General features: G+C 47.3%; 1 protein-coding gene across 2 annotated transcripts in view; it reads right to left on the reverse strand.

Moving 5' to 3' along the window:
• Positions 1–21,318, reverse strand: part of agmo (alkylglycerol monooxygenase) — a 487,986-nt gene that overhangs the window by 460,905 nt on the left and 5,763 nt on the right. The gene's annotated exons all lie outside the window — the stretch shown is intronic.

Here is a 21,318-nt window from a genome sequence, read left to right on the forward strand (position 1 = left end):
TTTGTCCTACTTTTTGTGTCCAGGACATACCTGGGCAATTTTCCACATTGCTGGGTAGATGCCTGTGTTGTATCTATACTGGAACAGCTTGGCTAAGGGCGCAGCAAGTTCTGGAGCACAAGTCTTCAATACAATTGCTGGAATATTGCAGGGCCCTTGGCCTTTGCATTATCCAGTGCCTTGCTCTGTATGGTTTACTATTCAACCTCTGATATCATTCTGCTGAAGCTGAACTGTACCTCTTTCAAGGTCAATGTTTTTTTTTTGAGGCTCTACGCCCAAAACAGAATGAAAAACTCCAGAAGGGGTCTGAGCAAGGCTGCAATTGAAACATTGGGCCGAATCTTCCAAGGAGCAGCAATCACCATCGGATTCCACTCCACTCCCATTGTTTTACACAGCTATGGAAATTTGGGTAAGCCTTCATTCACTAACACAGTAGAAAGCTTTGGGACATTTGGGTGTCAGTGTCACACATGCTTTTCGGTATGTTGGTGAATGAGTGTAAGTGAGGTAAGTGTGTAGGGGTGGCTGGGTGGCTGGCATCATCCTACAATAAAGATAGAAGCACCAATTGCTCATAAGGGATTGGGCAAACATGTGAGTTCATTTATTAAGGCTATGCACATGAGAACAGAGGAGTGGGCTGGCGGCGGCAGGCACGTTCAGACCGCCGGGTCCATTGATGACCAGACGACCTTTTTAAATGAAGGCCTGGCAGCCTTTGCAAGGCTGCTCACAATGGCCGGCAGAAGAGCACAGCAGAGGGGCAACGTGCCCGACGCAAGTCTGGAGGGTAGGCCATCGGGGCAGGCCAGGCCGAGGGGTAGGCCAGCAGGGCAATGTGCCACTCGTTTTTCAGGCGAGTGCCTAGCTGCCCTCCTGGAGGAGGTGGCAGTGCAGTGGGAGGTCCTTCTTCCGAGGGATGGGAGGCAGGGACCTCCCCACCTGACCAAACGTGCGTAGGAGGAGGTAGCTGAGAGTGTGAGTTTCCATGATGTGGTGCGGCACACATGGGTCCAGTGCCACAAAAGATTCAACGATCTGCTGTGCTCGGAAAGGCCAAGTACCATGTTGGCTGAGATCACTTAATGCAGCCGTCACCCTTTGACCCCCAACCACACCCCCCCTGGCAACTCTGAGTACAGTAACAGCATTGAACCCTTCTCAGCATGTATCCCTCGCTGGGTGGGCCAGCAGATATCGCCCAAGCCCAGTTCACCCTGAGAGGGTTGAGCTAGGTTGTGTTCTGCATCCACAGCATGTGTGACACTGACACCCAGAGTATAGGATGTGGGTGAAAGTCAAGGTTCTGCACCTAGGCAGAGTGCAGGAACTGGGGAGCATGTCAAAGTCAGGGTGCTAAAATACTGGGAGGGGAGCTTCCAGTTGGCGGGGCATCAGTCCATCTGCTGGTCTTTGCGCTCCACATGCTTGTGCCTCCTTGCTTAGCAAAGTGACACCTTGTGGTGCGACATGTGAGGGAGGCAGCATTTGGGCAATGGGGATGGGGTCAGCCCTGGCTTGTTTGGGTGAGCGGCGGCAGCTGCGGGGTGATGAAGAACTGGAGTCCTGCAATGTCCCACTCTGGCTGGGTTGGCAGGGATGTGATGGGAATTCAGGTACAGGCTGGACTAATAATGCTCCTCTCTCCTTTTCAAGAGAAGACTGAACACAATTCCGCAGGGCGGATGCGGACTGGCGGAGGGCAGGCCCAGTTGGCCATCCTACCGGTTTACGAGCATGAACCTGGAGGGGCACCATGCCCCCAGGTCCACCAGTGGTGGTGAGGCTGGGGTGCCATGGGGAAGTATGTTTGGTGAGCACTCAGGTCACCATGTGTGCCCCGGAAGCCATGGCACTGCTGAATGCTCAGTGATTGAAGTTAGCAACATGGGTTGACCATTGATTATGGAAGGATGAGCGCATCATGATCTGGGGGAGCAGCATGCAAGTTGACACTGTCTGCACTGTAACTAATCAAATGTCCTTTTTCTTTCTTTCAGCATCACTGGAGCAGGGCCGGGAGGAGGGGGCAGAGGGCCCACCTCTCACTCCTGAGGGTCCAGAGCAAATCCACTCACCAGCGTCACACCATCTCTGCCAGGCAGATACTAGCACCTCGGTGGGAATTAGATATTCGGCTAATGCCCTGGGGCACGGCGGTGAGGGCAGTTCACACTCGCTTGAGGTGTGGGCAGAGACAGAGAATGCCCAGGGCGTTGCCAGTCGGAAGACTGCTGGGACCAAGTACATGCTTGGTCAGTGACTGATGATGTGCCTCTGGAGTCGTCTGTGAGGCAGCAAACACTGGAAGTGCAGCAGGGTATGCGGGAGGATCTGGCGGAGATACATGAGGCTACACGTGGCATGATGCCCGTACTTGAGGAGTCCACGTGGAGCATCATCAATATAATGAGCCTCATGGCTGAGCGCCATGCTTCCTCCATGGAGAGAGTGGCGACTCTCGTGGAAAGGCTCCTCCAGGAGACTAATCAGGGCCTCCTGGGATTACGCTCGGACCTGCAAGCCCTCACAGCATCATTGGTCTCAGCTGGTCAGTGCCAGTGTGAGAGATGGTTTGGGCACCAAGTATCCCAACTTGGTGCCCATCCATCTACGGTGAGCAGGGTGCTCCAGATGAGGGCAGCAGCTCCTCCACCCCTCTGCCAATGACCATGGCATTCTATGAGGCTGTGGCAACTGGGGAGAAGCCAGCTGTAGAAATGGTCGCTCCCTCCCAGGCAGGGCCATCAAAGGCTCCATGGGCCAGAGGACGACCTCCAAGATCATCGAGGCCAACAGGACAGCACAGTGAGCAGGCTGTCTCAGATGCCAGTGCCAGCAAGGGGACAGCACCTAGATTTAGCATCCATAAGCGTAAATTTAAGACACCTTAGGCACACCATGGGCTTCTCACTGGTGCTTTTATGTTAGCCCATCGTACTTTCTGGAAGACTTGATGTGATGTCCAACATGGTTTTCTTTTGGCTTTATGAAATTACATTTGTTCACTCAATAAATGTTGACATGTTGCCATGCCTCAGGGTGATTCCTCACACCTGCAAGTGGATAGGAAGCCATAATGTTATGAGTGAGTTCTTTGACATTGAGCTTTATCAACAAGGACCTTAGTTAATGTTAGTATCCAGGCAGATGTTGCTCTCAGGCATTGAGTATGGGGCCTGCAGCCCTGACGTGTGCTGAAGGTCTATCTGTGGTGGACTAGCTGAATGTTCTTTGGACTAAAGCCTCCCGGGTGTCCCTGCCTCCCTGCAGTGTGTCCTGGTCAGCGTCTACCCCCTCAAAGTTCTCCTGTGTATGCTCATCCTCGGACTCACTACTGGACTCATTGTCTGCAGCAAGAGCATCTGCGCCTACATCTTCTTCCTCCACTGCATCCCCCTTTCCAGCGCCAGATTGTGGAGAGCGCAGCATGTAACCACTATCAGTGACACAGATCTGAGGAGTATTGGAATGCACCTGCTGAGCAGTCCAGGCGCGGAAGCGCATCTTGAGACCAATAGCTCTTTCCACCACAGCCCTTGTGGAGGCGTGACTCCTAGTGTACCGCTGCTTAGCTTCTGTTCTTGGATGGCGGAGAGGTGTCATGAGCCACCTTTTGAGAGGATAGCCCTTGTCACCCAGCAGCCATCCATCCAGCCAGGCTGGAGCACTGAAGAGTCTCAGCACCTGGGAGTGTCTGAGTATGCAAGCGCTGTGGGAGACTTCGCAGAGATCACCCACCGACCCCTGGAAAGAGCCGGGAGGCATAGAAGTTGAGGGCAGCTGTGACCTTTAGAGCCACTGGCATAGAGTGTTCACCCACACAGTTTGCAGAGATCTCAGGGCCAATCATCTGACAGGTGGAGGTGACTGTCTCCCTTTAGAGTTGGAGCCTCCTTTGGCACTGCACCTCAGACATACTGAGGTAGCTGCTTCGCCACCTGTAAACCCTGGCAGCAGGATATTGGCCTCTTCTGCGGCCCCTTCCGTCTTGCATTTCCTGTTGGCCCTGCGCCCCTTGTGCCTGCACCTCTCCTCCCAAAGTTACCTCCCCTGGAGGCGAAATGTGGACTCCTGGCCTCCTCCCCCTTCTGGCCCTCCATTCCTCCTCAGAGGAGGTGCCTCCAGTGGAGAGCACAACTCCCATTCCCAGGCTAAGGGAAGGCTTTCTGAAAGCTGCAGGCTCCAAAAATGATCCTTACTGCAGAGTCCTGACCAAGGCTTTTGCTCCTGTCCTAGCAGTTGGTCTGAGTTTTGAAGTCTTCCTGCTCACAAAGGCAAGTATAAGTAACTTTCACATTAAATACCTGAAAGATCACATTCATGACCCCACTGAGCCCTCTTATCCCACCCGTGGATGAGGTTTATACAAATGTCTCCTACCTGCCTGCCCATTGCACCCGTGTGATGTCCTAAAGATCACATGGGCTGCGAAAAATTGAGATCAATTGCTGCCTCGAGGGCCTTAACTGGCCCATTAATCGATGGCGGGAGCATCCGAATCTATAGCGTGCCCGACTTCCCAAATATCGCAATAGCACACAGTGCTGTTAGGAAGCACGCCCGACATCACCACGCGTCATCTTACACGTTGGCGGACAGAGCCCACTTCCACACGCCAGCGGGATAATTCTGCCCAGTGTGTTTCTCAGGAATCCATGATTATCGAGGCGGGATTGGGATAATGCGGCGCAAAAACGCATTAGGTAAACAGACCAACAGGTAAAACCTTTTACCCGCCCACTACCATACTTAGTGTAAATCTGGGATGATTTCGCCCTATGACTGGATTACACGGCATACTTCGCTTCCAGTGCTGTCATGTTGATATCCCCTAAAGGCATATTTCAACACATTCCCCTTTCTTTTTAAAGATGCCTTCCCCCCTTCCAAAGAAGTATAACTATTTACAATACATTTCCATGTTTAGTTCCCATTACAGAACTGATCAATCTATGGACAGAGTCAGCTGTGCCTGCTGGCATCAGGCATGCTTGGTGGCAAGAAGGCCAGGAATCAGTTTCATGACATTGTGAATCCAGTTTATGATCATCTGCTCAGCCGGCCGAGGGTGAGACGCGTTTCCCGCCGTCGGACATCAAGAACCTTATTGTAATACATCTGATATCATCATCAGGCCAGCCTGCCGGAATCATTCCTCACCACACATCCCCCACCCCCCGCACCATCCACCGCCCCCCCCCAACCACCACCCCGCCCCAGCTGGGTCATCCATGCACGTCGGCAGGAAAACACGCTGGTGCAGGCATGTCTTAACAAGTGTGATGTGCAGAAATCGGGACTTAACACCAGGGCATTTCTCACATCGCGGACATCCGAACAGCAGGAGATGCTGGAGCCCAATGGAACACTGAGGAACATCCATCACATGCTGGGTGGATTCTCATGGACATGGCTCTGCTGCAAGCAGCTGACGGAAGGTGGAAAGTCACCATTGAGGGTCTACTAACAACAGATGATGGCCGAGGGAATGGAAGGGAAGGTCCAGCTGTGTTTGAGAGAGGAAAATGTACCGGGGGATAGGACAGGAAGGTCTGGGGTTGACTGGGAGAGGAAGAGGTGTCGGGGAGTGGTAAGTTTGGGAGGGGGGGAGCAAATGTGTCAGGGGAGGAAGGTTGGGAGCAGGGAAGGGAGTACGGGGAGAGGAGGAGGTAACGGGGAGAAGACGACAACTGGGGAGGTACGTGTAAGGGGGGGTCGAAGGTGTAAGGGAAGGAGTTTGGAGTGGGGAAGGAGTGCAAAGAGGGGTGGGATTCCAGGGGGAGGAAAGAGTGCAGAAAAAGAGGGGACTGAGTAAGGCTGAAGGAAGACATAAGGGTGGAGGAAGGAGTCGGGAAGGGGAAGGACTAAGGGCAGTGAAAGAAGGAAGGGTGACTGAGGGAGTCAGGAAGGGGAAAGGAGTAAGCAGGGGTGGAGTCCGGGTGGTGGTGGGAGGACCAAGGATGGGGAGTCTAGGGTGGGGGGAAGGGGTTCCAAGGGGATAAGGGGTTTGGAGGGGGGGATGTCCAGGTGAATGTGCAAGGGAGGCTCTGGTAAGTCTATGACTGCCTCCTGGAGAGTGAACTGAGGGTGCGCATGGTATGAGGGAATGGTGAGAATGACCCAGGGCAGAGCGAGGTGGTAGGGTGGAAGGGTGAGGGTTTGACGGTAGCTGTAGAAGGGGCAGCGAGTGTGGTTAGTGGGGACTCGGAGACAGACATGGACCCTGGGGCTGGAGAAGAGGAGGTCGGGGAGGTGAATGTGGATGGAGGGTGTGATATTTGGGAAGGGAGGGAATGTGCATGTTCACCTGGACATCCCTGAAGGAAAAGGGTTGCAGCAGGTAGATCACAGAGGGAAGGTGGAAGGTGATGCCAGGGGATCAACAGTGATGGGGGAAAGGAAATGGGTGACCAGACAGGGGAAAAGAAGGGAGGGCTGACAAAAAACCGAATCCAGACCATGCTGTCCAAATCAAAAGTGAAACGACAGTTGTGGTGGGCAGGATCAGGTGCTGCATGGGAGTGTGATCAATGTGTGGGCGGAGATGCAGGTCAGCTCATATGGACAACTGAAAGTGAACCCCAGCAGGCAGCATTGAAAATGCTCAGGACATTGAGGTGAGTGTGAAACATGAAGGATTCGTGTTTGTGGGAGAGTGCTTGCACAAGGCTCTGAAAGGACCTGCCACACACACACTTGTCCCTCCAGAATTACTTGTGGGCTGGCTGTTCCCTCTGCAATGACAGAGGGTAAGATTGAGAGGCTCACAGGGGCTCCCTCTCTTGGAGGGAGAGGACAGCCTCTGAGGTTCCTGAGTGGATGACCTACGAGTGTCCAAATGTTGCTCCTCCTCCCGTCGGCTGCCCAGGGGCCCAGCTTGGCTCCTTGAGGGGAAGGAGCACCTGGAGAACTGGGGGGATATCAAGGTGCCCCATTTCCCTCTTGCATTGCCACTGCAGGAACTCACCGACGGTTCCTGCAATGGAGTGTAGGTCTGCACATATCTCTGTGTTCTGCTGGACCAGGGTCTCCATAGCGTCCGCCATCCTCCCCATGGACACCATCATATGTGCACATGTGGGCACCACTTCATCAGAGAACAAGCGGATACACTCCTCTGACTCATGTGCCACTCTGTTCAAAGCTTCCAGCAGCTCTGCTTGATGTTCCCCTACCTTCTGCTGACTCTCTACAGTGAGTTGGAAGGCCGAATCCAGAGGTTTGTCATCTGACTCAGACCTCACAGGTGCCTCTTCCCCAGCCGTCCTCCTAGTGCCAGGGAGCTTGGCTGAACCTGCCTCCTCCTGCTGTGGACACGTGTCCGTGCAGTGACCACCAGATTGTGAACCTGAGCCTGCTCTATATCTAAGTCCCACCGAGGTGCATGTCTCTGCACTGGTGCAGGGTGTGGGTAAGTGCTGTGACGGGTCTTCCAGGCTACTTATTTCCAGCTCTTCAATGGAGGAGGCGTCCTATTGGCTGGAGGTGAGGACTTGGATGGAGCTGAGGAACTGGCTGGCTGAGGGTGTCTGTCGCTTGGCAGAGCTCCCTGTGAACCAAAGTAGAGATAATTAGTGTCTGGCAGCAGAGTCAAAAGCAGGAGAGAGAGCCCTCACAGTTGCATTGAGAGAGGGATGCGGTGGGGCAGGAACCTCATGTGGGAGTTCACCGTCAACCTCACCATCACTGCAGGCACGGTCCATGATGGGGCACCTTGACGTCCCTCCGGTTAGCACAATGGGACACACCTTAGGGTGTGAGATCCCTGTGGATGTGTGATGGGTTTGCGAGTGTGTGATTTGAGAGTGATGAGAAGAGTGAGTTACCCTGGCAGAATAGATGAGACCATTTATCCTGTCACGACACTGGGTGGCTGTTCTCTTTTGCAGGACATTGGCACTGACCACCACTGCCACAACCTGCCATGCTGGCTTGGTGATACAACTGCCCATCCTGCGGCCAGAATGGGTGTAGAAGACATCACGGTCGGCCTCCATTACGTTCAAAATGCGCCCAAGGTACATGTCACTGAAGCAAGGGGCTATAGTCTTTTTATCTTTCAGGGCCATTCTGTCTTCCGTGCAGCTGGAAGCATGGAGAGGTGTGCGCACAGCTGCACTCTAAAAGAGGTGCCCGACGTGATGAAGCAGCAAGGTGATGGCATGGCGGGTGAATGAGAACCCACCTGCCATGGAAACGGCATGTTTCCCAGGAATGCATAAGTAATGTGGCGGGTTTGGGATGATTCGTGAGAAGCTGCCATTGCGGCCAGCGGGTAAAATGTCATTTCACCCACCCACTACTGAACTTAGTGCAGATCTGGGACGATTCCGCCCTATGAATCTCTAAAGCCTAAAGGTAAACTGCTGGTACACCCAGATGCCCAGGTCTTGAAATGGTAACCTTGTCTGGAGGCGTCTTTAATTGCTCACAGTGACCTGTGGGATTGTCGTTCTTGGATGTTGTTCCTGGTTGCATTTGGGATCTTGTCCTATATGCAATAGGACGGTATGGTGGTTAAGGTGCTGGAATGGATCTGATTTGTCCTTGGTTAGGTCTCACCGTTGCACCTTTGTATATAATGACTTCAAAGGGCCTTAGTTCTGAACAAACCCTTGCAACCTCAGCTGGTTGCCTCGTAATTTCTGTGGGATCTTGGATGTGAACTTGTTGTCCCAACTGTAAACTTGGCAATTCTGTACCCGCATTTTTGTCATACACATTGGTTATCTTCTCTTGTTGTTTTAAAAGTTGCTCTATAGTTTCTGAGAAAGCAGAATGGGTAAGAGTAGGTAACTTGGTACACACTGGTCTGCCAAACGTGAGCTCTGCCAGTGATGGAATAGTTGCACTTCAAGGTCCTTCTCAAATATAACATTGCAATGTGTAGATCTTGCTTGGTCTGTCTGCATTTGAGAATTAGGGATTTCACTGTCTGAACCATTGCTTCAGTTAAGCCATTAGATCTAGGGTAATGATGAGAGGAAGTCATGTCATCAATATTCCACGTCTCATATATCCTGAAATGGCTTACCAATAAATTGTGGACCATTATCCATAATGTTCCTCCAGTTCCCTCTAGTACCAACAATAGGTTGGTATGAGAATTGTAATACTAGAATTCAACTAACAAAAGCAATTAAATTATACATTTGAAATCTATCATACAAAATGAAAATTGTTAAAAGCTATGTGTAAATATGAAGTAAACACATAGCTGCAGCCTACAAATTTAAATATGCATCGTCAGGTTTACAGTTGGGTTTCATTACTTATTCAGTTCATTTTATTAGCACCATTCACAATTACCCTTAAATGTTAGTGATATAATTAACAAATGTTGGGCTTTACCCAGCTGCATACTTTACACTCAAACAAGCAATTCCTGCAAGATTTACAATGTGAACGATAATTACCAGGAGCAAAACAACGTAGCTTTTCTTTATTTTATTGCCAAACTTATGCATCTATAATTACTACAGTCGAAGAAACATTGTTCTGAATAAAACCTAAAGATGTCCAATGGAGTTGCACCATTTCCTCTCCAGCAGAAACAATTAAAGAACAATATAGATCAAAAATCTAAGAATCATGTATGTACAAATATAAACAAAAATGGCCTAACTGGTAACAAATTCAATATGACTACATTAGTAAGGAGCACTTCAACTCACTCACAATTATAAATTCAATTTCAACGAGACCTCATTGCAAAGGAACTTCAAGCAGGTAGCATTATATTACATGGGACAAAGTCAATAAAACAGCTGGTTTTAGTGCTACGGCCATCGGAGAAGTTAGAAACTCTTCATTTAAGCAAATTCCCTGTTTGGCAATACCCTACATGGAAATCAGGCTGTGAGCTGACTCTGATCTTTTAATAACTAAATTTCAATGAAGAATGGAATACGATTTTAACTCTTCAAAGACAATTTTATAGATATGGAATTGATCACAACGCTATTATATTGAGTTGTAGTTACTAGTAAACAAATAAGGCTGTTGTGAGATTACTCACTTGACCAGTCTTCTTAATGGAAAGCAAGTGCAAGTGAATTATTAACCATTAAAGAAACAAGTTTACTTTATTTTCCCAGTTGTACACATTATTTCTCAAAAGGTGCCAAGAATCTGATCAATACACAACCCCTTTGTGGTTTAATTTTTTTAAGTATTTTTAATGGCTAGCCAATGACAGATGCTGATTATTTTCTGCAGTCATGCTGCCAGTTATAAACAAAGCACCCGTATCCCTACAAAATAAGGTTTCCTTAACACGGCAATATCAATTTATTAAAAAAATAAACATGACACGTGATAGATTGTCCAATTATACACCCATTGGCCAAGCAAGTTTCAGGAAATAAGCCAAGCTGTTACATAATGTAATGAAGCATCAAAAATCACTTGGAAAAATCTGTTTTTTGACCTTTCTGCTATAGGTCAAAAACAAGCTCTTGCACAAAATTTCATTTCTGAATCTCTCTCATCTCTCTTTCTCATGAGAGAGAAAAATTAGAAACAGTGTCATACGAATAAATGCACAAATGAAAAATAAATACAAATTGATTGCATGCAGTATTAAGGCTCAGGAAAGATAAGGAAAACATCTACCCTAATTAGCTCAGTATTATGGCAAAAAAATATAAATCTATAACCTAGTGGCAACAATGGACTCAAAAGGTTGTTTGGATAGATCAAAATCTCATTAACATTTGGCTGTACCTCATACCAGAATTCTCCAGAGTGATACATTATGACAGACGTGGGCCAGAATTTTTCCGGTGGCGATTTGGGGGCGGGGCCCACTCGCCGATGGGAAAATGACGCGGGCTGACCTCGGGAGTAACCCCCGACGTCATCCCACCCCATTTAAATATTCAGGAAGGCAGGCGGACAGCGAAATCAGCTGTCTGCCTGCCGACCTGTCATTTACCAATTGAGGCCATTGACAGGATAATTAAGGTAATTAAAGGCCCTGCCCGTCCAGCCTTAAGGCTGGCGGGCATGCCAGGAGCCCCAGCGGGAAGGAGAAAAAACATGAAACCTCATCCACTGGCAGGATGAGGTTTCATGTCCGTTTTAAAAATCTTTAATAATGTTTATGTCATATTTATTAACATGGCCCATCTCATGTGACATTGTCACATGAGGGGAACATGTTAATAATTTTTTTATTTTGCTATTTTTGATATTTTTTAAACTGTCACCAACCTCCCTGAGACAGCACTTAGTCTCAGGGAGCAGTGCGCTCTTTCGTGCGCATGCGTGAAAGAGTGCACTTTGACAGTTGGGGAATCCCTCATCCCCTGCACAGGAAGTGCATAGCACTTCCTGTTGGGCAGCCCGCTGGGTGGGCCTTAATTAGCTCGCCCTCTTAAAATGGCGGTGGGGCCCGTTTTGGCAGCGGAATTCAGCTGCCCGCCCGCCGCCGAGCCACTGGGGCCCGCCCACCCATCGAGGGCTAAATTCTACCCATAGAACACAGATAATTATCATTTAAATCATCAGCATCAAGCCCATACCAGCTATTACCAGAAATATGGTATTTATTTATATAGACTTGCATAGAAATTATAACATAGAGACATAACTTTACCACCCAATCCATCCTACTGTTTTGCCTCCACCCAAGCAGTAGGCCAAATCTCATGTGTCTAATTCTGTCCCCTTTACCCACCCCTTTCCTTCAATCTTCCATTAATATGTATGAAATCCGCAAACAACTTCTTGTCTGAAATACAAAGAGGAATGTTGTCCTGTCAAGGTACTTGGCATGAGGTAACGTTCCTGAAAAAGTCCATCTTCAAATTGTTGAAACTCAGTACAGTTGGCTGTTAAGGCAGATTCATAATGCAACACACACTACATCAGAGTGAATTTTTGCAATGCACCCTTTTTCAAAAACAGACTCTCCTTGGCATTTCATACCAACCAAGAGGCTAGAAGACGCAATGTGCCATGTACCTATCCATGACACTTTCAGGATCTAATGACGAGATACTGTACCATGAATTCTGCCATTGCTTGCAAGTTTATCAGATAAATAACAAAGATAGTAATGGATTTTGAAACTTGTGTTCAGTTGCAACATTTCAAATAGGCTCCGTGATCCATACAATGACATCAGTCATGTCACTATGTACTTGTGTGTGCAGAACTGGTGGAATCTCTTGCAGCGGTGCTCCTTTAATTTTAGACCCCTGTTCAAATATGCCTCCTAGACATGGTCACCTACATACTCACTGTTAAAACCAAGACTCAGTGCACAGTTTTCTACTTTGATTGTGTCTCTGATTCATTCTCTGTAATCAATCATTCCAGCCTTATTCTTGGCTTCAGATCACCTAATCACAACTTCTCAACTAACAATGCCTCTCCCTCCCTTTTACTGTTTCCAATGACAGTGAACTCCCACTTCAATAATTATAAAAGGTTTCTCATGTTCAATTGGTGCACAGACATATTTGTCACGATAAAAAATATAAAAAAGTATAAAACTAGGTCAAGGTTGTTACGATTATTGGATAATTCCTTTTCTGCTCAAACAAAAATCTCACATCACATTGGGTGAAATTAAATAAACAAATGGGATTGGTAGCTTTAAGAGCCATAAACCACGACCAGATGTTGTTTCTTCTGTGTTTATAAGTGTGTAGCATTGTTATGGTTAAGGATAAAATAAATAGGAGCAGTTGTTATGCAAAATCAATAAACTTAATGACATTTCACAAGTATGAAGTTAATAAAACTTGGGGAAATCTATAATTGTTACAAGGCATGTTTACTTACACATAATAATCCTTCCTTCTGCAATAAAAAAAGTTATAGCAAATGCCTATTAAATTACCTTCTTATTCTTCCTCGATTGAGATTTGGGCATGCTTTTTGTGAAATCAGGAAGACTCTATGGACCTTTAAAAATGGTCGGCTGGGCTGGATGTGGCAGTCCATTTTTGCTAGATCCAATTTTTGCCGGTAGGGGAAAGAGGGTAGGGATGTGATTCACACAGGAAGGAAACCCAAACTCATCAGGGCCATTGGAGCTCATGTTGAGTTCAAACAGCCCCATTTTGGCTGTTGCAAGAGCTTTAAAACTGCAGTGTAGTGATTGTGAATTGATGGAGTAGACACAAACACACTTAAAGGGTAGATAAGGTCTGTATAACTGTCGTGATCTGATTTTTTTTTTGAATCCCCTGCTCTTTAAACTTTAAAAAAAACAGGCTATAGCTGTCACTCAGAGTTTTAAAAAAACTCTCACTGGGCTGCTTTGATTCACAGCTCTTCTGCTGCTGGATAAAAAGAATAGTAGCATCTGGTCCTGAAGTTGCAATGGAGCTCTTTGTCTATATTTCGCCAAGGGCTATCATTATATAATTATGAATACTTGGCTGAGTTTTAAATGCTACAATTATCTCTCAGCAGGGGTTTCTGAGTTCACAATCTGACTGACAGTTTAAACAGCTTATTCAAGGATTAACTCTCTTTGATGTGAGATCTGAGAAGTTTGTTTTATAAGAGATTAATCACTTGAGGAAATTTAAAAGCTTTTGAATGATTTTTATGAGTGGGAGCTTTTCTTCACTAGCAAGTGTGTATGAGTGAGAGCCATATTAGATTGTTTGAAGTTTTTTTTTATTTTCACTTGGCTCCTGAGTTCTGCCCATGGTGGATACTGAATGAGTGGCTATGCAGTTGGCATGGAAGGTATGAGGGGCCATGGGAGGTGGATGGAGGTCATGAGGATGGCATTGAGTTGGCATGGAGGGTTTAAGAGGCTCCTGGGGTATGGGGGTAATGGGGTGTGAGGGGTTAGGGCAATAGGGCCTAACAACTTCTAAAACAACTGGAACAAAGTCCCAGAGAACAAAGGCGGGCCTTGTAACCAATCCACTTTGATATTCGCATGCCCCCTTGGCTACCTAATCTCTGCTTCCAGGGTTAGTGGGCCCAGCTCTATCCTGCACCTGTCTGCCTCTGGTCAGAGCAAATAATGTGTGTTTCAGGGTCATTTTTATCGAAGTGGGCCCGGCAACAAGCTATCTGACTCAGTAACCAAAATCTGGCCCTCGTACTGCAGTGGTAGAGCATGCTTTCTACCTAAAATGTTGATGTAAAAAGAATGAGAAGCTTCAAGTATCATTAAATCTGAAGCTTGACAGTCCACTAAATTAAACAGAGAACACTGTGAAACTGCATATGAAGGGAAGAATCAGTCAACAAAAGTGAAGTTAACCAAAGATATTTTTTTGCCTATGAAGAATGTTTATATCTAGCATTAGATTTATAGAAATATTGCAATATATGTCACCAAATCATAAGTTTTGCCTTTGGGTGAAACTTTATAACAGCAGATGCAAAGATGAATGTTTTGGCTTATTATAGAAAGTAAAGTGGCATTGAAGCATGAAATGAAAGCAGAAAATGCTGGAAATACTCAGCAGGTAAGGCAGCATCTATGGAGAGAGAAATAAAGTTATTGCTTCAGGTCGATGACCTTTCATCAGTTCTGATTTCCTAGCCTCATCGATCAAACTTATCACGTAATGACTGTGTACAAAGAGTAAAAAACTCAGATATGTTTCAATAGTGGGCACAGGGATTGTGATGTGCAATGACCCAGCGCCAATGAAAGCAATGCAGGCAGCACACAAACCACATGCTGCCTGCTCTTGTCCATGTGCAGCTCAGGGCGGGACATGATGAAGAGTGGCTGCACACTCAGCAAGGGGCCCAAGTTTGTGTGAGGCTAGAACCAATTAAAGGCAACCTGCACTGATTAAAGCCAGCCTGCACCGCTTAGTGATTTCCAGCATTCAGAATATTTTGTTTTTATCCTCTGAAAGGGGAGGTGTATTCAGGCTGCAGCAAATATCGGAAGTGTCTGAGGAACAATGTAGGAGCAGGAAGAAACAGGGGTAATGGTGCACAGGCCAGAGAGAAGACACCTAAGTTCTCAGGTGCAGCACTGGAGACTTTAGTCCAGAAGGTTAAAAGGAGAGAGATGCTCTATCCACAGGGGATCAGGAGGTTCTCCAGACATACAAGACAGTGGGAGAAGATAACCATGGAGGTTGGTGTCAGGAGTATGGCCCCGAGAACTTGGGTAGGAGTGCTAGAGACGTTTAATGACCTCACACGAGTGGTCAAGGTCAGCAATTGCAACTCCTTATCCTGCCAACAGCACCATCATCCTCACACATTGCTCACTTCAGCACACTCCCATCACTGATCTATCAACAATCTCTTGCAATCAGGATTTATCCTGACTTCTATATGCTCCGCCTCACCCTCATGCACTACCACTGCTGCAAGCTTCATACCCCACTTCTTGCAGCTTCTGCACAATTTTAGCTATTCAACTATGATAGGCATATCACCCAAACACATTGCAACACTCAAACACAATTCCCTCTTTCTTGCAGGAAAAGGTGGCCCATAACAAGTGGGAGCAGCCACAACCCAACAGAAGAAAAGCACAGCTACATCTCCTCGTTCCTTTAGAAGAGACTGTGCTTAGCGTTATCGATACAGCCATCACTGATGCCGTGGCAACATCATCACTGAAGTCATGTAGGATGATGTATGTTTCTGCCTTATGCACCTTTTGAAACTTCACTTGCATTCCGTAATTCAATATGATGCACAAGCTGTAGATGCTGTAATCAAGCAGCTCTCCCTTGGCCCCCAACCCTCACCCCAGCCCCATCTTCATGCATTTATGCTTTCAGATACCCAAGAACTGTTGCCAGCAGATCTGTGGGGAAGAAGCATTGTCACTTGGTGTGACATTCACAGACGCCAACTCAGATACTGGCATTGCATGTAACTTAGAGGGTAGAATAGAGATGGGATCAGCTTGGAGCAAGTCACCAGGTACAGGTGGGCTGCAGTGAGACCATGGCGAATGGATAATGCAAGTGCCAGCTCCCCAGAAAGTCAGGTTGCAAATGAATTCTGTTGCAGAGAACTCAGATGAGGACACTGATGGGTGGCATCTGGGAAATGCTTATGGTCGTGCACAGAAATGCTTGGTGCATTGGCAGGCCTGCTGGTGGACCTCATGACACTGTCAAGTGTTTGGGGCATCCTAATGCAGTTGAGCACAGAGATAAAAACAAAAAAACTGTGGATGCTGGAAATCCAAAACAAAAACAGAATTACCTGGAAAATCTCAGCAGGTCTGGCAGCATCGGTGGAGAAGAAAAGAGTTGACGTTTCGAGTCCTTATGACCCTTCGACAGAACTGTCAAATCAGCACTAGACGCTGACTGACATCATAACCTGCCTACTCTGCATGCTTCTGGTGCTAGCATAATACACCTGCACTATTGACTTTCAAAACAGGGCAATCGGCATCATCATTGGCAGTATTCAAGGGTGGGCAAATTACAATTTCCTTCCCAAGCCTGCTCCTGTAGCGTCGTATTATCATACTACAGAGCCCAATTTTGTGACCAAAATGTTTGTGGTGCTCTCTTTTCCAGGTTCAACAATGTAAAAGCCTTTGCATAAGTAGGATCAAGGAGAGAATCAGGATGAAGTTACTTAAACCTGAATCTGAAGATGCAAAAGACAGCAAGCTTAGCATGCACATCTATCCCACTTATCTTATTCATACGACTAGCATTATCTCTTAACAGTTGTGCCTATAGGCCTCTCTAAGGTGGAAGACTGCTGTATCTTTGGATTGAAGTAAGTTAGAAGTGTATGTATTTACAGAGGCAATCAATGCAGCCATTCCCACTTTCAGACATCCTCCTCATCGTTAGCTATATAGCACCACGTTCTCTCGGTTACACCCTAAGTCCCCATTGATAATTCTTGAATAATTTTTACTTTAATAAGTACCAAACCAGAGAATATCGCTTCTGTGAGCTGCAATCTGTGGTGACATTATAAACAGCAAAATAAAAAGGATTAAAAGAATAAAATGGAAAACAAACAGAAATATTTAGTGCCCTAGATTTTGTTTGTCTGAGTGGGGTGGGGAACGGGGAGTTGACAGTGCACACTCACTGTCTGCCATCATTACCCCTCTGAAACTTTCTGCTTCTTCAGGATGTCGGGCGTGCAAATTAGCAAAGAAGTGAAGACTTAGGAGAAGCTGGTGAGTGGGAAGCAGCGAGAAGGCCGGCGAGCGGGAAGCAGCGAGAAGGCCAGCGAGCAGGAAGCAATGAGAAGGTTGGTGAGTGGGAAGCAGCGAGAAGACCGGCGAGTGGGAAGGAACGAGTTGGAAACAGCGAGATGACCAGTGAGCGGGAAGCAATGAGAAAGCCGACAAGTGAGAAGCAGCGAGAAGGCTGGTGAGCAGGAAACAAGAAGGCCAGTGAAAGAGCAGTAAGCACAAACAGTAGTAAATAGTAATAGTAACAATCTGAAAGGGCATTGATTTATTGTTACCTTTAAATTAGTGTGCAATTATACCGGTGCGCATAAGTCTAATATCTTACAATCAGTTTGTATAACTATCGTAAACGATTTGAATTTTCCATGAGGAACAAAAAATTTACAATATATATATGGCGTATTTCCATTTGGCATTTGTGCTTTCTTATCTATCTAAAGAAGAAAACCCTAAAAAAAACACAAATACAGAAGATAACGGTACTACATTGACGGCATCACCTAGTAAAGGAGTTAGTGAAAATGGAACAGGAGCCCCGTAAGGCCAAAACATAGCCCCCCAAAATCAAAACGTAGCCCTCGAGAAAACCAAGCTAGTAAGTTTCTTTCCTCAAAATGTGCCTTTGAAAAAAATCATTTTGAGCCTTGTTCTTAGCATTGCACTTTTATACTCTATCCACACATGCCCTACACACATTATGGATTTATGGCACAATCAAAGAAATGAGGCAAGTATAAACAGTGGGGAGTTAATTTCTAAGATCAAATTTCATGGCAAATAATGTTCACCTCCTGCTCAAAGCCCTGTGTGTGGCTACAAATTGGAACATTCACATCAGAATGGTATAAATGTGTTGTAAATCTCCTGTGAGTTTAAGCTGAATTCCACCACTGGTCCTGTCATGCATCAATGCAAATAATGGGATAGATGCCTGTGCCTTCATTATAATGTCAGGCAGAAATCTCAGCCAGGCTGCTTTTATCAAAGACCAGAGTGAATACAATCTTAACAGGTACAAACATTTGACTAGCTTTTTAAAAGTTATATCTGTTGCCTTGGTAAAGGAAAGCAGGAAAAGTCACAAGTCATAAACATACCATGTTAAGTGATACTAAAGCATTGTGTTCTGACAAGTATTGTAATTCTTCACAGTGGAAGATGCAAAGAACATATTGGAAAATGTGGGGAACCAAAGATTTTATGTGTGCAGAATTTAAAGTAATTAATATTAGTAAAGAAAAAGTACGAAGGAAATATTAGCACTAAAAGCCAATAAATCCCCTTGATCTCATGGCCAAATGCTCGGATATTAAAAGGGATGACTGCAGAGATAGTGGGTGCACTGGTTCTGATCTTCCATAATTCCCTAGAATCTGGAGCGGTCCCTGGGGATTAGAAGATACCAGATACCATCTGATGTTCAAGATAGGGGAGAGAAAACAGACCAGTTAGCTGGAAACCAGCAGTAGGGAAAATGCTAAAATCTATTATTAGGGATGTGCTAACAAGGCAATTGGAAAATGATGAAGGTATAGCTGACAGGGTAGATAAGGAACAATCAATGGATACAGTATATTTGGATTTTCAAAAGACATTCAACAAGATGCCACAAAAGAGGTTCTTACATAATATTAGGGCTCATGAAATAAAAGCTCAAGAAAAAAAATACGAGCAGGAGTCTGCTCTGCCATTTTTTAAAGATCATAGCTGATCCTCAAACTCAACTCTACTTCCCCACTTTGGCTCGCTTAGTAGCTCTGAGTCAGAAGATTTCAGGTTGAAGTCCCACGCCAAGGTTAAGCACAAAACTAAAAGCTGACACTGTGCAGTACTGAGGGAGTGCTTGGAGGCACTGGGCAGAAATTTCCGTGACCACTGGCATGGGGCATGTTCAGCAGCATGAGTGGCTAATATGGTGAGAAGACTAAAAATCAGTTTCCCGACGAAACCAGTTTCTAATCATCCACTCTGTCCGCCAATGGCGGGCCGCATTTCCTGCGGGAACCTCATTGTGATACATCAGCATATCATTGAGGCCAGTCCGCCCGATTCATACCCCATACTGGATCGTCGGCCATGCTGCTGGGAAAACATACTGGTGTAGAACATGTCTTGACCAGTGTGACGTGCTGAAGGTCAGAACTTACTGCCAGGGCCTTGCTCACATCTTGGTCATCCGAGGGGCAGAAGCTGCTGGAGCCCAACAGCAATGGGACCCTGGAGGAACGTCCATGGCAAGCTGGGCGAGTTTTCATGGACGTGGCTCCAGTACGAAGCAGGTGGAAAGTCACCGTTGAGGGTCTGCTCACAATGGATGATGGTCAAGGGGGTGGAGAGGAAGATCCAGCTGTGCTTGGGAGAGGAAGATGTACCGGGCAGGTGGGAGAGGAAAATCTAGGATCGACTGGGAGAGGAAGAGGTGCTGGAGTGATGAGGCTGGGGTGGCGAGAAAGTGAAATGAAACTGTCAGGGGAGGGTGAGGTTGGGATGGGGGAAATTAAGGTGTTGCGGGGAGGTTGGGAGCGGGGAGGGACTAAGCGGGGAAGAAAGGGGTAACGGGGAAGAAGACAGCAACTGGGGAAGTAAGCGTAATAGGGCTGGAAGGTAGAGGGGGGAAGGAATGTGGAGAGGGGAAGGACTCCAGGGGGAAGAAGAAGTGAGGGTGGAAGAAGTTGTCAGGAAGTGAGAAGGACTAAGTTAGTCGGTGGGGGGAGAGTCCAGCAGGGAGGGGATGGATTAAACGGGTGAAGTGCTGTGATGGGGGAGGACTAAATGGGAGTGTGCGGGTGGGGGCAAGAGTTCCAGTGGGAGAAGGGGTTCCAAGGGAGGACGGAGTTCCAAAAGGGGAACGGGGTTCCAAGGAGGGGAGGAACCCAAGGCGGGGGGGGTTGTCCAATTCAACGTGCAGGGGAGGGCTCTGATGAGTCCATGACTGCCTCCTGGGAAGTGAACTGAGGGTGGGCGTGGAATGAGGAAATGGTGAGAATGACCAAGGGCAGAGTGAGGTAGTAGGGTGGGAGGGTGAGCGTATGATGGTAATGGTAGAAGGGACGGTGAGGGTGGTTGGTGGGGACTCGGACACGGACCCTGGGGGGTGGGAAGGTGGAGTTCGGGGAGGTTAATGTGGATAAGGGTGGGATTCTTGGGAAGGAAGGGAACGTGCAGGTTCACACGGATCCTTCCTGAAAGAAAAGGGCTGTGGCTGGTAGGTCACGGAGGGGAGGTGGAAAGTGACACGAGATGGTGTCATCAGTGATGGGAGAAAGGAAATGGCTGACTAGGGGAACAGAAAGGACCAGGAAACAAAAGAAAAACTGTATTACCACCATGCTGGCTAAATCGGAAGTGAAAGGAGAGTCGTGGTGGGCGAGATCAGGTGCTGCATGGGAGTGTGATCAGTGGACGAGTAGAGATGCAGGTCAGCTCAGATGGTCAACCCCAGCAGGCAGCAGTGAAAATGCTCAGGACATTGAGGTGAGTGTGATTCAGGAAGGATCCACGTGCGTGGGAGAGTGCTTGCACGAGGCTCCAAAAGGCCCTGCTAAAAAAAACACACACACACACACACACACAATTCTCCCTCCAGATCAATCGTGGGCCGGTTGCGTGAAGCTGAATACGAGCGGGGCTGGGAGGTGGGGCATGGGGGTGTAGGGGTGCAGTTGGAGGACTTGTGAAGCCTGTTAATGAAACTGAAAGACACCATTACACATTATTCAGTGAAAGTGAATATATTTCCAGATGGTAAAGTGACAAAATGTGTTCACCCGTGCAACCAACTGTGATCAGAATTTCTTAACTTTTGAACGCCTTAGGCTCCTAGGTGCCCTGACATCCACAGCAGGAGTGGAGACTGTCTGTGCAGTGGTTGGCCCTGTTGCCTCTGAGCCTTTGTCCTCTGGGGAGCCGAGGCCTTGGGAGCTCCTGCTTGCTTTGGCTGTCCTGCTGTGGGCCAGCTGTTGCTTCTGCAGTGACAGAGGATGAGGTTTAGGGGGTCACAGGCAAAAGGGACTCGGAGGGAGAGGACAGCCTCTGAGATTCCTCACTGGATGATCCAGAGGTGTCCAGCTGTCACTCCTCCTACTTTCGGGTGCTTGGGGGCCCCGGCCTGACTCCTTGAGGGGAAGGAGCACCGGGAGAGACGTTGAGGTGCCCCGTTTCCCTCTCACGTTGCCACT

This window comes from Carcharodon carcharias, chromosome 3, assembly GCF_017639515.1.
Source record: "Carcharodon carcharias isolate sCarCar2 chromosome 3, sCarCar2.pri, whole genome shotgun sequence".
In the NCBI taxonomy this organism is placed as follows: Eukaryota; Metazoa; Chordata; class Chondrichthyes; order Lamniformes; family Lamnidae; genus Carcharodon; species Carcharodon carcharias.